The 14,700-nt window shown below is 31.8% G+C and overlaps 2 protein-coding genes across 2 annotated transcripts in view; both read right to left on the reverse strand.

Moving 5' to 3' along the window:
• The window catches only part of Ns4 (Nucleostemin 4), a 433,570-nt gene that overhangs the window by 52,102 nt on the left and 366,768 nt on the right, over positions 1 to 14,700 (reverse strand). The gene's annotated exons all lie outside the window — the stretch shown is intronic.
• LOC143913756 (ras-like protein family member 10B) overlaps positions 1 to 14,700 on the reverse strand; it is a 51,633-nt gene that overhangs the window by 2,785 nt on the left and 34,148 nt on the right. The gene's annotated exons all lie outside the window — the stretch shown is intronic.

The raw sequence follows: 14,700 nt of genomic DNA on the forward strand, positions 1-14,700 counted from the left end.
AAAATCCGATAAAACACAGTCATGATAAAATAAGAATCCACAAGTACACTTTCAAAACTAATAAACGATTCTTGTTTTATCATTAATGTGTTCTATCGGTTTTTTCTTATACATATGTATACGTTCATAGATTAGACCTGATTTTAATATTTGTATTACTTGTTTTTGTATTTATTTTCTTGCTTATATTTGTTTATATATGCGTTGCGCGATTTTATCGCTACATTATTTTGGTTACAATATATTATTTTTTAAAAACAAAGAGATGAGTTGAAAGTTTACTTTATTCAGTGTGATCGCTGCAGACTATTAAGTTTATTAATGTCTGTTTGCAAATGTTGCCAGCGGCAAACGAAGATCGCTTCTATTGACACTATCAAGAAAGTTATGAGATTATGAAGTAGATAAATAACTCGACTGAATCCAGATTCAACGAGATAAGATGTGGGAAATGCAATGAAATGTAAACTTGGTCTCTCAGAGCTGTGGAAATGTATTCGCCATTTCAGTGCTTATTCAGAAATTATATATACTATTTATTATATTATTTTAATCTAACTGTGGCTCCCCAAGTGTTTGTTACAACTTCTTAAGAGCTGATTTTTGGTTTCAGCCTCCTTTAAACTGTTGAGATACGTTGCATTGGTGCATATTTTTAACAAAATTTGTTTTATTTGACATTAGTGGTTAAAATTCAAATCGATTGTGAATGGCGACTTTTTTTCGGCGCGCTCCATCAATTTGGTTTTTACACCCTAATTCCGATAATTGGCAAAACATCTGTTTGAGTGATATCTTAAAAGATAGAGCAATAATCAAGCCTTCGGACTATTTGCCATCTCGCTTACACCAGCGCTATCTGCGTCAGAAATGTGTACGCACACGGGCACCAACTAAAGCCTTTCTAACGCAATTACCGCTCGAGTTAGTACGTTAAGCTAAAAAAAAATATATTCAGATAGAAAACCAATCTTTATAAACGTGATGAAATAAAAAACTGGCCAAATAAACGCACAATAGCATGAAAAAAATATATTTTTGATTTTTAAAATTCACTAGATGATTTATTATAAGTATTTTTAAGTAATAAAATATCACAATCAATAGGAAAAATATCTGACTATTGATTCCAATACTTATTTTGAACACATCAATACTATATTTTGAGTTAAAGACCGCAAAAGTCAAAAAACTAAAATTTGCGCATTTTTTTAATCGCCCATATCTCGTACACAAGAGCGAATCTACCAAAATTATTATCATATTTGAATTAAATGGGTCAAAATTAGTAAAGATTGATTAGTCTTTGCTCTGGTAACTCAAAAACGTGATTTTTTGTTACTCAGTGTAAGGGGCCGTTCAAGTATTACGTAAGCACTATAGGGGGGCGGGGGGGGGGGGTCTTTGCTTTGCTTATTTTTGATGACATGGGGGGTGGGGGGGTCGAGATGGTGATTACGTCAGCAGTAATTATTTTTTTTTTACACATTGGCAACCCACACATTGTCTATGCTTGAAAGCCAAACACATATTCGGGGATTCCCACAAGGACTGAAGACTGTTAATTGGAATTAATATGTATACCAAAAATTCGAAAGAAGTTTGTTTTGTTCGTAATAGTACTTAATAAGATTATAATATTTGTACCTTACTCTATGTTGAATACTGTGTCAATAAAGTTTGTTTAAATGAATATTATGTGCGTTAAAGTCCTCTATCCTAAGCCTATTTTATAACTGCTGCTAATGAATCAATAAAAAAAACAGAATACATTAAAAGAAAAATGCATATTTGTAGGTACCAATGTTTAGGTAAGCATGGGAAGGGGGGGGGTAAGAGCTTTGCTTACTTTTGCTGACAAATGGGGAGGAGGGGTAAATAATTGTAATAAATCTGCTTACGTAATACTTGAACGGCCCCTAATTGACTAACATATTACTTTTAACTGTGAGATTTTGGTGTTCTTATTAAAAATCTTTAAAAATTAAAAAAAAACCATAAAACTTTGGACTAAACGATATGTTCTAAATGATAGAGCTGTCAACCTTTTAAGGTTGATAGATTTGCACTTAGCTTTATAGCACCCTGTATACATACTTAAAGGCGTCGTTTGAGATAAATTACCAATATTTGAAAATAATTTGAATTCACAATAGAAAAAAATAACATTCAATCAATTAAAATCTATTAGTGTATGTATGTATATATGTATGTATAATATATTAAAGCTCAATTTCAAATTTTTTGAAAAATTATCTTAATAGTTAATTCAATAGGATTTCCAGTACGTGCTTACGAATACTGGAATTTACGCTTACATTAATTACAAAAGTATGCATAGAATTGGACATTATATTCTATTAAGTGAAATTGTAAATCAAGTGAAAAGGTTAAGTACCCACATATCTACCTACCAAAGGGTTTACTTTATCTACATATCTACAAAGGCGTATGAAAGTTTGAAGCACATTTAAATAATGGTATTTAGAATATATGTATGTATGTACACATGTACATACATATATGCGCTTTTGTAAAAGGGTGGATTTAAATTAATCTTCTCATTTCAAACGGACCAAGTTCTCCAAGTATTAAATAATTAATTGAATAACAAAGTTGTGGCTTCAATCGAAATATTTAGATAATAAATAATTGAATTAATGCTTAAGTAATTTGAAGAGACTTATGATATTAATAGAAAATTTTGTATATAAATTATTTGTAATTTGACTCTCATTAGAAACAAGCAAGCAAAATTTAACTATACTCGTATGTATGAAACATCGTTTTCAATATCAACGATGGATGATTTGTTTACACATATTCTGCAAATACATTCAACACCTTCATTGATTAAATAATCTCGCAACCAATTAAGGTTTCCAAATCGCTCGATTCGAATTTTGGCTAGACGAAATTTTCGATAATATGTATAATCAAATGAAACTAAATCTCTCGTTTGCTTTCACAATACCAAAGTTGAAAATTGAAAGTGAAATATGATATAAGTCAAAACCGCTCTCGAAGATAATATTTACATATGTTGTACTGAAATCGATGACAAGAATATATTATATTTTAAAGTTTAAATATATTACCTTAAAAGAAAATATTAACCGTGATTACACATCACAAAAGTTAAACTTCGTTATGTAAAATTTAAATACATAGTAAGAAATAGGTTGATTTTGTTAGGTAATTCTTAATGAATCTATTAAATAATAATATTAAAGAATAATAGTTTATTAAATATTTTGATTTCTTATAATAATATCAAATATCCAGAATCTCGGGTACGGTGACGTCTATGACGGTACGTAAGGCTACCATAATCTATCTTCAACCTTTTCGCCTTGATATGGCCATTTCAGATTTTAATTGTTTAAACGCCTATAATTCACTCTATATTTTATAAAATTTGCTCTATAGGTTCTCGTTATCTCTAATATTTAAATATTTATAGTTTTAACTCTCATATGTATATATAAATTTCAAATTTGGCGTCTAGCTTCATGTAATGTAATACACGATATATATTGATTTTTGGCCAAATATGTGAAATCTGACATTTCACGGCTAAAAGTATATCTCTTCACGGAGTTTTATCTGCGAGATAAGTATTCAATAAGAAGTTATGTTGTATCTAATTGTTAATATGATTTACAATAAGCTTACATACATTTAGTTTTTTACAATAAGCTTATTATTTTTTATTTGTAAGACTGGTGTGAAACTTTGGGGCAACCTGTAAGGTCACATTGGTAATATTATTGCTATTATTATTATAAAAATAATAAATAAATCTGCTGGCTAGTTCATATAAAAAGGCTTATAATAAACTGTATTTTGTATAGCAATTTGTGGTTTATTGTCATCTAGTGTTTTTATGCTAAATTTATTCGTTGACTGTTAACCGTTGCGCGTCAACATTAAAATACTATACTTTTGGTTATTTAATGCTTCGCGAATAAATCCGTACGGATTTTTTACTTAAAAAGATTGAACAGCTTTATACATACATATATAGGCTTTCAACTTTCGCTTTGAACACTTCAAAGTCTTGTCAATGTCGATGCGATTTCAAACTGTTAGTTTCTGTTTATTGTGTGCGGGAATCGTCTGCTTTTGACAGAGTCGATTGTAACTTCTTAGAAAGCGTTAAAGCTTCATCTCTGCGTACAAGTTTCCAGAGAAAACTTCAGTCGAAGCGTTTCAGTATACAAAGGTTACAATTTTACCAGTCGAGTGCTTTGAAGGAAACCTTCAATAGCCGCGCCGAAAGTTTCGAATATTGCGCTCAACGAACCGTACATCTTACGTTCGGCGGATAAATCCCGAGAAATTCCAGCGAGTGCGGTCCGTAATTAAAAATAGTTGAAATTTAAAGCCATAAAATTTGATTGAGTGAATCGAATGGCTCCTCGGAAGATAGTGGCGTTTGAAATTGGTCCGAGAGGGGTTCAATTAAAATTCGGCATAAAAGCGCCATGTTTCGAGTTTTAATGAAAGCTTTTGGATCATTAACGTGGAAGGCGAAGTGAGTGAAAAGTTTATCGCCCAACTAAGCTTTTAAGTTCGAATTAAAGCTCGCTTATATATTATTCATTAATCCGTTCGTAATTTTTAAGCATCGCTTACCACTTTCAAACCCTTATGAATCAGACCTGAAACCTTTCCCATTAATTCTCTGTCGCTCGAATGATTTATCGCAAGTTGGAAATTTTGGTCCAAAAATCTACAACCTCTAAGGAGGGCATTTTTTTTAAAGAATTGATCGGTTTTTAATACACTTTTTTTATTATACATACATGCAATTCATTCAATTATCCCTGTGTACACATATTTTTTTATAAATTTTATCATATATATGTATAGTCGCATTTAACGGAAATCAACAATCTTGTCTTTGTTATATATGCATTTTAAAGTTGTTTGGTATAATGGTTCAAAGTCTCATTATTAATTTAAATAAATCATAATTTTTTTTTATACAATATTTAATAAAAGAAAAGTCTTACTCGAACAAAAACAATTCATATATTGTTGACCTCATTGTTTACTATTGCTAAATTTCGTTGTCTTTTATGTTGTGCAAATTTAATATGTAGGTTTATGTAAATTTGCTTGACACAATTTGCTCTAGAGGCTCAGGTTCATTATGCAAATTATGTATGTTTATAATATTAGGGTGGCTACTCTTTACTCTTTGTTGAAAAAAATGTTTGTTTAACTCTTTTTTTAAATGCTTGGTTTATTGTTAGTTTCATTTAATAGTTTTATATTTTTTTTAGGGAAAGAGTAGAAAAAGAATTAAAAAAAAAAACAGACAATGGCAATAATACTATTGATAACTGTATTGAATACTATTGATAACAAAAATTCTATTGATAACTGGTTTACCTCGATACAATAAACGAATTTTTGTTATTAATCCGCAAGAATAGTCGAAATACGATTTTTTAAGTGGAATTTTATTTAATTCTCATATAAAGACAATTTAATATATTATCCCTATTAATTCAATTCAGATTCGTGTAAATACTAGTACGAGCTTTTAGCTCAAAATTTTACCAATTTAAAATTCAGCACACTTCTATTTAACCCTTTTAAACGAAAAAAAAATAATGTGGCCAGAACACTATCCCAATAAACATGTTTCAATAGAAAATACTCAATAATATAAAATTGTATTAACAGTGGGAAAAAATCCCAAGCTAAAAAGTACTACAAATGAAAGATAAAATAACTGACTATAGATTCCAATACTCAATTTAAACAGGAAATTTACAGATTTTGATACATCGACCGAACAACACCAAGATATAGAAAAATCGCGCGATTTAAAAAACACACATATCTCCAAATCTCGAGCCAATCAACATTTTTTATTACCAGATTCGTGTTTATTGGGCATAGATCTATAAGAAAAGTCATATCTCGTCTCTGAACCATTTTTCGTGTCGAACAGTGTAATTGATTTGAAAGGCAATCGTAATATATGTGAAAAAGTTTCATAAGAAAACTCGCAGGATTACAATTGCTATTACTGTCGATTTTATTTGGGTAAATAATGTTTGTTTTTATAGCATATAAACAAAGCATAATGGGGCTCGAATCTTGTAATATATTTGCAATACGATATTAAGATTAAATTGATTATTATTTCCCCATTTCGAGTGTATATTCAGCTGCGGTGGAGTTTTGAAGGCTCGCACTCTAACGGTTTCCGGAGGCTTTTCCACTAATTAAGGCCTAAACCGCAGGTTCTTCGAAAACACCAATAATTGAATATCTCCCCAGCAACTCATAATCGAACCGAAAACGACCGTTTAATCTCAAAGTTGGCGCACTCGAAACCACACCGACGTACGTAATTTACAATTTCAATTTTGCAATACTTTGGCGGCTGAAGTTTCCCGAGCCGGGAAAACACCCCGCGTGGAAAAGTCCGAATTCAAGTTTCCTATTCTTTTTTACACGGTTTTTCTTAGTTTTATTTAACGATATACCTACATATGTACATTTGTATGTCCCCTTCCTAAAGTTCTTCAGATCGCTTTGAAACTTTGCCATTTTGGAGGTTTGGCCCCCGATAGAGATTTCAATTCGTTTCGCTAATTTGATGGTGAAATATAATCGTAATTTAACCACCAAATTAGTTTGACTTTCCCCCCCCCCCCCCCCCACTCTTTTTGTCACATTTTAATTGTTTCAACAATTTTAAATTTAAATAGATATATACCAGGAAGCTTGACAGGAACACCCCAATGCGCCTTCCTGGACAATTAATTACAAACAATGCAGCATTTTATTATTAAATAAATCACTATATTTCCAGAAGCTGAAGAACACGAAACAACAAATAATTTTTACAAATTGTACACACAATAAATACAGAAGATTTGGGATAATAGGAAAGATGATTTTTCGACAATTTTGAGGAACCATTTCAACAATGATCAGATAAAATTGGCAAACTCTGATAAGAAACGATCGATTTGGAGTCACAAATACCCCCAAATCTAACCAGCAGTATAGCGGATTGAACCCACTGATCACTTGGTGCTAAACATTACACGCTACCATTTAGCCATAATGTTGGCTAATGTTATTAAATTATATAATGAATGATAAAAATATGTTTTTATTAAACTGAAATGGCCGATGTGGTGTTTATTCTTTGGCTAAGGCGTTTTTTTTTTGACGTCTCACTTTTCGATCTCATCTATGTATCTTTGTTTTCAATTTTTTGGATTAATTTTGGACTGAGAGCGTCTCTTTCGAACTGCGGTATTTTACAAACATTTTATCATACTAGATTTTATAAGCCATTTTCATCCCACAGTCGAAGGTCAGAGCAGTCAAAACTTCGTTGTGCAAATAGTGATAGAAAGTGCATCCACAAATTTTGGATTCTAGGACACTCACCCCCCGGACACATACCTCCCGGAGACATACCCCCGGTCAAAAACCCCCTAGACATTAACTTACCGTCCAAATAACCCCCCCCCCCCAATATTTTATAATAAAATAATGTACTAAAATATAAATAAAATAATATTAATAAAATAATAACAATATTTCAACAACAAATGTGCAAATATGTAGGATTTCAAGATTAATATTTCAATCAAAGTGTTTTCAATGATTGGGGTTTCAATCAAAATTATGATCCCGGCTTAAACTAATGTAATTAAATATATAACTAAGAGGTTTGGGCCGATTTTAAATCACCACATACGTACATATTTTTTTTTTTTTTTACATATATACCACGAAGGCCTTACAGGTAAACCCCAATGCGCCTTCCTGGCCAATTACAAATACAATGCAGCATTTTTATTACAAGTCGTTGAATTACGAGACACTGAAAAACTCGCAACTTAACGGGACATCTATGAATTGTACATAAATTGTATTGTATATGTACATTAATCATACTTCAAATAGTGGTGACATAGTAGGTAGGAAGGATTGTTAGCCAATTTTTAAACGGGAACCGTTTCAACAATGAAATCAGAGAAAATTGGCAAAATCTGATAGGAAACGATCGACCTGGAGTCACAAATGTCCAAGTCTGAGCAGCAGCACTACATATGTTTATTTAAAAAAAATTTAAATAAACGAGTTTAAGCTATAATTAGGTTAATATAGATGTCTTCTTGTAAATTTGTAAAAATAAAATCAAAATATTATAATATCCTCGTGATATGAACAAAATAAATTGTTATTGATGAATTATATTTTTTTTGTATATATTTAAGTTCTCGATTATTTATTAATCAGTCAACAAAAAAAATGTATAATTAATATTGTAAATGTATTGAGAAATGTAAAAATTATTTTTAAATAAGTGTAAAAACATTTCTCTTGGTGGCGCCGAATACTCAATTATATTATTAATAACCAATTATTTAAGTTTAATTAATATGAACATCGTTCATTTTATATTATACATATTTTTGTTGAAACTATACATTACACGTTAATTTAAGATTTCCCATGATAGACAAATACAAAAAAGTGGATAAAAATAATCCACCAACTGAGAAAAGAAACGGTTGGCCACCAACGCCCAACACCACCATATATTCAAATTGTAAATAAATCTATATCAAAATAAAACTTTCATTTCTGTAGTGAATATGTGATGACCCTGATTATATTCCTTGCGTTGTAGCGTAGTTATTTATTTATTTTTTACATATATACCAGGAAGGCCTTACAGGTAACCCCAATGCGCCTTCTTGGCCAATTACAAACATTGCCGCATTTTTTTTATTATACAAGTCGCTGAATTACGACACACTGAAAAACTCGCAAATTAAAGAAACATCTATGAATTGTACATACATTTTATTGTACATTAATCAATCTCAAATAGTGGTGACATAGTAGGTAGGAAGGATGTTTTAGCCAATTTTACCGGGAACCGTTTCAACAATGAAATCAGAGAAAATTGGCAAACTCTGATAGGAAATGATCGATCTGGAGTCATAAATATCCAGGTCTGACCAGCAGCACTAGAGATACACTCAAAAAAATTATTTTCAATCGAGTTCAGCTCATGGGATCGAACCCGGCGCCCCTCGGTGATAAGCTGAAGCTTAACGACCGAGCTATGCTAATATATATCTCCACATGCGGCCCAAACCTCTTAGTAATATATTTAATTACGTTTTAGTAAGTTTTAGTTTTAGTATTTAGTAAGTTTTAGTATTGTGTCAACGATTTAATTAAGTTTTAGCTTTTTTAGCAAGAGGAATAAGTCCGAATGTGAAACGAAACGCTTTAAATAGCAAACAAAAGGAAAAACATGTGAATTGTGATCGATGCGTGATCTTCCACACGTTTGGTTTTTGTTTGATTATATTAAGAAAAATCGGCAAGAGGGAAATATAATATAATAGATGAGAGAAGAACCGGCGTCTCCTTTGAATAGATTCATCGTCACGTAGTCGAAAGGCGTCTAGGCGTCGGGAAAAATTGCGAGAAGGCGTCGTCACTTTTCACGGAGACGTTTGGAAAAACTTGGGGAAAAACCTGCCGAAAAGCTCACGTCTACGTAAGCTTTCCCGTTTTGAGCGATGTCTTCGAGGAAGCGGCACGTGATCATGTCGTACAATTTTATTTTTATCCGAAAGTGTGTCGGTGGCTACACATTCGGTTCTGGAAATAAAATTTCGGTAAAAAGGTATCTTTGCGAATGGCTTATCGTAAAAAGTGAAAATTGCCCCCACCCCGTTTGTACGCGATACGTTCAAGTATGATATGATCATACCAAAATATATCGGTGAAGTAATATATAGCTCCAAACTACTATCTGTAAAATTCGGTTGTTAGAAAATGTAGTATTCCTGTTATAGACGTATGTATTTGTTTGATGTCATATTTAATATATTGTAGCATATGCTTAAAGGAGTCAGCGTTATAATTGGTTTTAAAGGATTATCTCCAGGCTTAAGTGATGTCGGCTAACAATTGAGACCCTCGAATGCACTTAGTGGTCAGTAACAGCACCCAGCCACTTTCCGTTAGAATTCTCAGAACTGACAGCACGAGAACGTGGGACTGCATATCTGGTATGTGCTGTCACGTTCCAGGAAAATATTTATTTAATTTTTATTTACTACTTGGTTAACCAACCAAGTTTCTTTATTATTATTATTATGTTACATTTATCTTATATTATAGATATATTCGAAAAACGATAGATTATGGAACGATGACTTTTATAATAGGAGACACGTAGAACTATTTCACTATAACTTTAACTTTCGTTCACTTTATTCTGCTGCTGTGCTGATCGTTATTTGAGGACGCGTTCTCGGAGTGTTTATGATGACGACTGTCACTCTCAGAGTCGATGATGATGACTGTCTCTCTGCGGAGTCGATGTTGATGACTGACTGTCACTGCGGAGTCGATGTTGATGACTGACTAATGCGATCGAATGGCGATCTATATAAATGATTTGTTATCTTATGGGCTGGGCACATTCCTGTGTTATCTGAATATCCTATTACAGGAATTTTTATAGTTTTGTTATTCACGTATATGAGCGTGTGAAAAGTACATTTGATATTGTGGGAACTAGAGTGATAAGCGGGGTACATAACAGTGCCTATAACAATAGGTAAACAAACGTGTCGAGAAAGATGCACTGAGCGTCCTGCTCTTTATAAGCAGCTACTTAAGCCATACCAAGACCTTCTGGATGGATTACTGGCAGTGCGTGCATCTCCTTAATCACCCAATAAATGCTGTGAAGCGACTTTGGCATTTTATTTGGATCCTCCACCCACCCCTACACTACAATATCATATCATATTTTTATACATGAATGATTTAATTTAACTACGTACCCTGTCCCCATTATATTTTCTTTTAAAAGATTTGTTGACAACTACTGTTATCGTCTAAAAAATATAAATTTCCATTCATATAAAATATATACGTATTCAATAAATAAATTAATGATGTCAACAACATACGTATCTAATATCGAAATTTTATTAATGTAAATATTTTAAAATACGACGCACGAACTCATAACTAACAAAAAATAAAAGTCATATTCTACCGACCGCTATACGCACGAAAAATGTTGTATTTCTTGACCAAAATGCAATGCGAAACTGAAACGAAATGTAATTGGCCATCACGGTTAATAGAGAACCATCGAAAGCATAAAAAGATCTAAGTAAAGTCACAGGGTTATTATGTTTTAACTTTAAAACGCAATAACTTTATCTTGGCTATAGCTATATTATGTATATGTATGTATATGTATACACGTCAGTGGCGTGCCGTCCATGGATGCTGTGGATGCTGCGCATCCCTTAAAATTTACTTAAAAATATTTTCATACCGTTTGTTTTCTGAATTTCTTAGTTTTATTTATCTTTAATTTATTTTTGATAACGTGATTATGATATATACGATCTTTTGTCTAATCCAAAATTGACATAAACGAACATCCCCGTTAAAAGGTCGTAGCCGTCTTCGTGACCTATGCTTGTTTCACACCAAGCTTGTATCGCCTTGGATGTTGAAGTTCTCTACAAATCTTTTGCGCATGCGCACAAGTGAGCTGTCACTATTGCCGATGCGCATGTGTGAAACGACTCTAAAGCCATCTCGCTCACGCGACACTTGCTCTGGAAGCAAAATCTCCCTTTGCGTATGTATGGACTTATCCGCTTTTTACATACCTCCTTTGGATTTCACATGGTTTTCTTGTTAGTGGTCATTTTTTATATCTCTTATCTCTTATCCGATCCTTTTCATACGTTGCCATATTGCTCATTTTGGTCATCAATATACGTTAATGTACCGTCTGCCATTACGTTGGAGATAAAATATCGTATACAACGCGTTTTAAAAACGGGGCCCGTAAACCTTCCTGACGTTTAACAAGCGTTCGTCCCGTGTCTTCCAACCTGTTCGCCTTGATATGGCCATATCAGATTTTAATTGTTTAAACGCCTATAATTCACTTTATATTTTATAAAATTTGCTCTATAGGTTCTCGTTATCTCTAATATTTAAATATTTATAGTTTTAACTCTCATATGTATATATAAATTTCAAATTTGGCGTCTAGCTTCATGTAATATATATTGATTTACTTCATGTAATATATATTGATACTACACGATATATATTGATTTTTGGACAAATATGTCATTATGTATGGACATTCGCTTGATTCGTTGATTGATATTTTTTACGTTACGTCCTAAGTTAATTACTTTTATTATTTTATTGTAATTTATTACGTCCTAAATTACTATATATAATGGCCCTTAATACAGATAGCCAAAGTAACAATGCAAGTGGATTTATCGCCGTTGTTAATAATAATTGAAATTGTTTAATTAAAAATGTACTAAAAAGGACATTTGCTTCTCTACCATATAATGAAAAAGAGATTATTGTTAAGAACCTAAAACCCACACCAATATTCAATATTCATTCAATAAAAAACGAAATCATAGCAAAGACACTTTAACAAATATAAATATGACAATGTTTGGAAGAATATAATAAAATTTAAAAAAATAAACTGATCGTATTTTGGACAGCGTCCTCTGGTTGAAAAGTCACCGGACGCCACTGGTACACGTATATAAATATATACACGTATATTAATGTATAGAACTAATTGCAAAAAAGAAAACCGAGTGGACTCATTAAAACATCTATGTCGAAATACTACGATGACTTAAATATAAGTGCTTTTAAAACTTTCACGTCAGCAAAAGAGTACTCGGAATTTGTGTTTTAATAATCAGCATATACATACATAGGTAGGTATAGTCTTCAGGAAGTTTTCTCTTTAAGAATTTCTGCTAACAATGCCAAAGTAAAATTCTAAAGGTAAAAATATCGACATGATAAAGTACTAGCGTTACACATTGCAAAAGGCTTATAGTCAAAAGATACCGTATAAGCAAATAAAACGTGCATTGCATTCTCAATAAAGGTGCACATCCTGGAAGCTGAGAGAAGACAAGTTACAAAAGACCGATAGCAAAGGCACAATTGAAGTTCATTCTCTATGTATTGTAGAAATGTTCTTTGTATTTGCTTTTATATAAAATCTACACGGACTCAGAGGTGCATTTGCGATGTTGCACCGAATGAAATTGTTCACGTATACAATATTGCAAGCAATGCTTAAAAATGTGTTCCCTGTATTCACATAAATCGTACTGAAATTTCAACAGTCTGAAGTGCATTTCATTTGTTTTTTTAAAGAAATTGGGTTTTATATTATGCATTTATACGATATTGAAAGTCGCTGAATGGATGGAATATTTATGAAGCTTCTTTTTTAATACCGCAGTTCACTGTTTCTTGCGATTCGAGACTGAGAGAGAGATTCGCTAACTGATACGTCAACAGTACTCTGAAAAATTAATGAGCTTTTCCTTGTCCGGAAAAGCTTTTGAAAATTTAAAGCGTCGAAGGAATTTACGACGACGGACACCTGACTCGTTCGATTTTCCGCCATTTACGCTCAGGTGTATATCAAGGGGGAGGGGTTGGGGTGTGATATTTAATTTATAAGGGTAAAAAGCATTTGAGTGTGGGTTATATAATCGTGAAATTAATGTACATCTTAAAAATTTAATGTACATATTAAAAATATATAACCAGAGGTAAGGCCTAGTGGTTAGTTTAGTGTGCTTTCAAGCAGAGTGATCACGGGATCGAGTCTCACTAGAGTCCCAGACTTTGGTTTATGACCTCAGGTCGATCGTTTCTTATCATTGTTTGCTAATTTTTCTGATTTTCATTGAAACGGTTCCTTGTTTTGATTTAAAAAATTAAAATATTTTCCATTTTAGAATATAAATTGATTGCATTGAATGGTTTTGCTTGATAATTGAATTAAAAAAAAAATGAACTTTTTCAGAATTCATTTTAATTTGCATACAGCAGTATAGATCAATGAAGATAGATTAGCGTGCAATGCTTTCAATTGTGTGGTCACGGGTTCAACTCCTAGCCGGGTTCTGCTGTCTAAACCTTAGATATATGACTACAAAATCGATCTTTTCCTATCGGAGTTTCTTTCAATTTATCTGGTTTTATTGAAATGGTTCCAACAAATTGGCAACCCTGTCCTATTTCTTGAGATTTATAATAAAATGCTGCAAATTTGTTTTCATGTGTCTTACGATTGTTTAATGATGTTAACAAAATGGGTGTATACATATATACATATGTATAAATGAATAAATAATACATTATATACTTTTTACTTTTTATATCTAAAGCTACATATACTGCGATGTGTATTTGTATGATCAATATTTTTCGCCTTTTTAGATAAATGATAAAATTTCACAATATATTTCAGCATTAATTTATATAAAATATTTAAATTCATAATAGTATTTATCTATATATTTTGTAGTATTTCTATTTCTTAATAATTGCCATTTCATATTATATTTAATTTGTTACTCTATTTCGCAAATTGTGCCACAAAGTATTGAAACTAGTCTTTATTTTGAAAATTATGCCGGAAACAAATAGATGCTAAAACGTTCAGTTTTAGCAAATATTTGTTAATTAAATAAAATGAAACATTGAAATGATAAAATACAGATGCTTTAAATACCGGTCTCAATTAATGAGCATATTTTATAATAATGAATATGTATTAAATTCTGATATAATTATATG

This window comes from Arctopsyche grandis, chromosome 6 (assembly GCF_051622035.1).
Source record: "Arctopsyche grandis isolate Sample6627 chromosome 6, ASM5162203v2, whole genome shotgun sequence".
Lineage (NCBI taxonomy): Eukaryota > Metazoa > Arthropoda > Insecta > Trichoptera > Hydropsychidae > Arctopsyche > Arctopsyche grandis.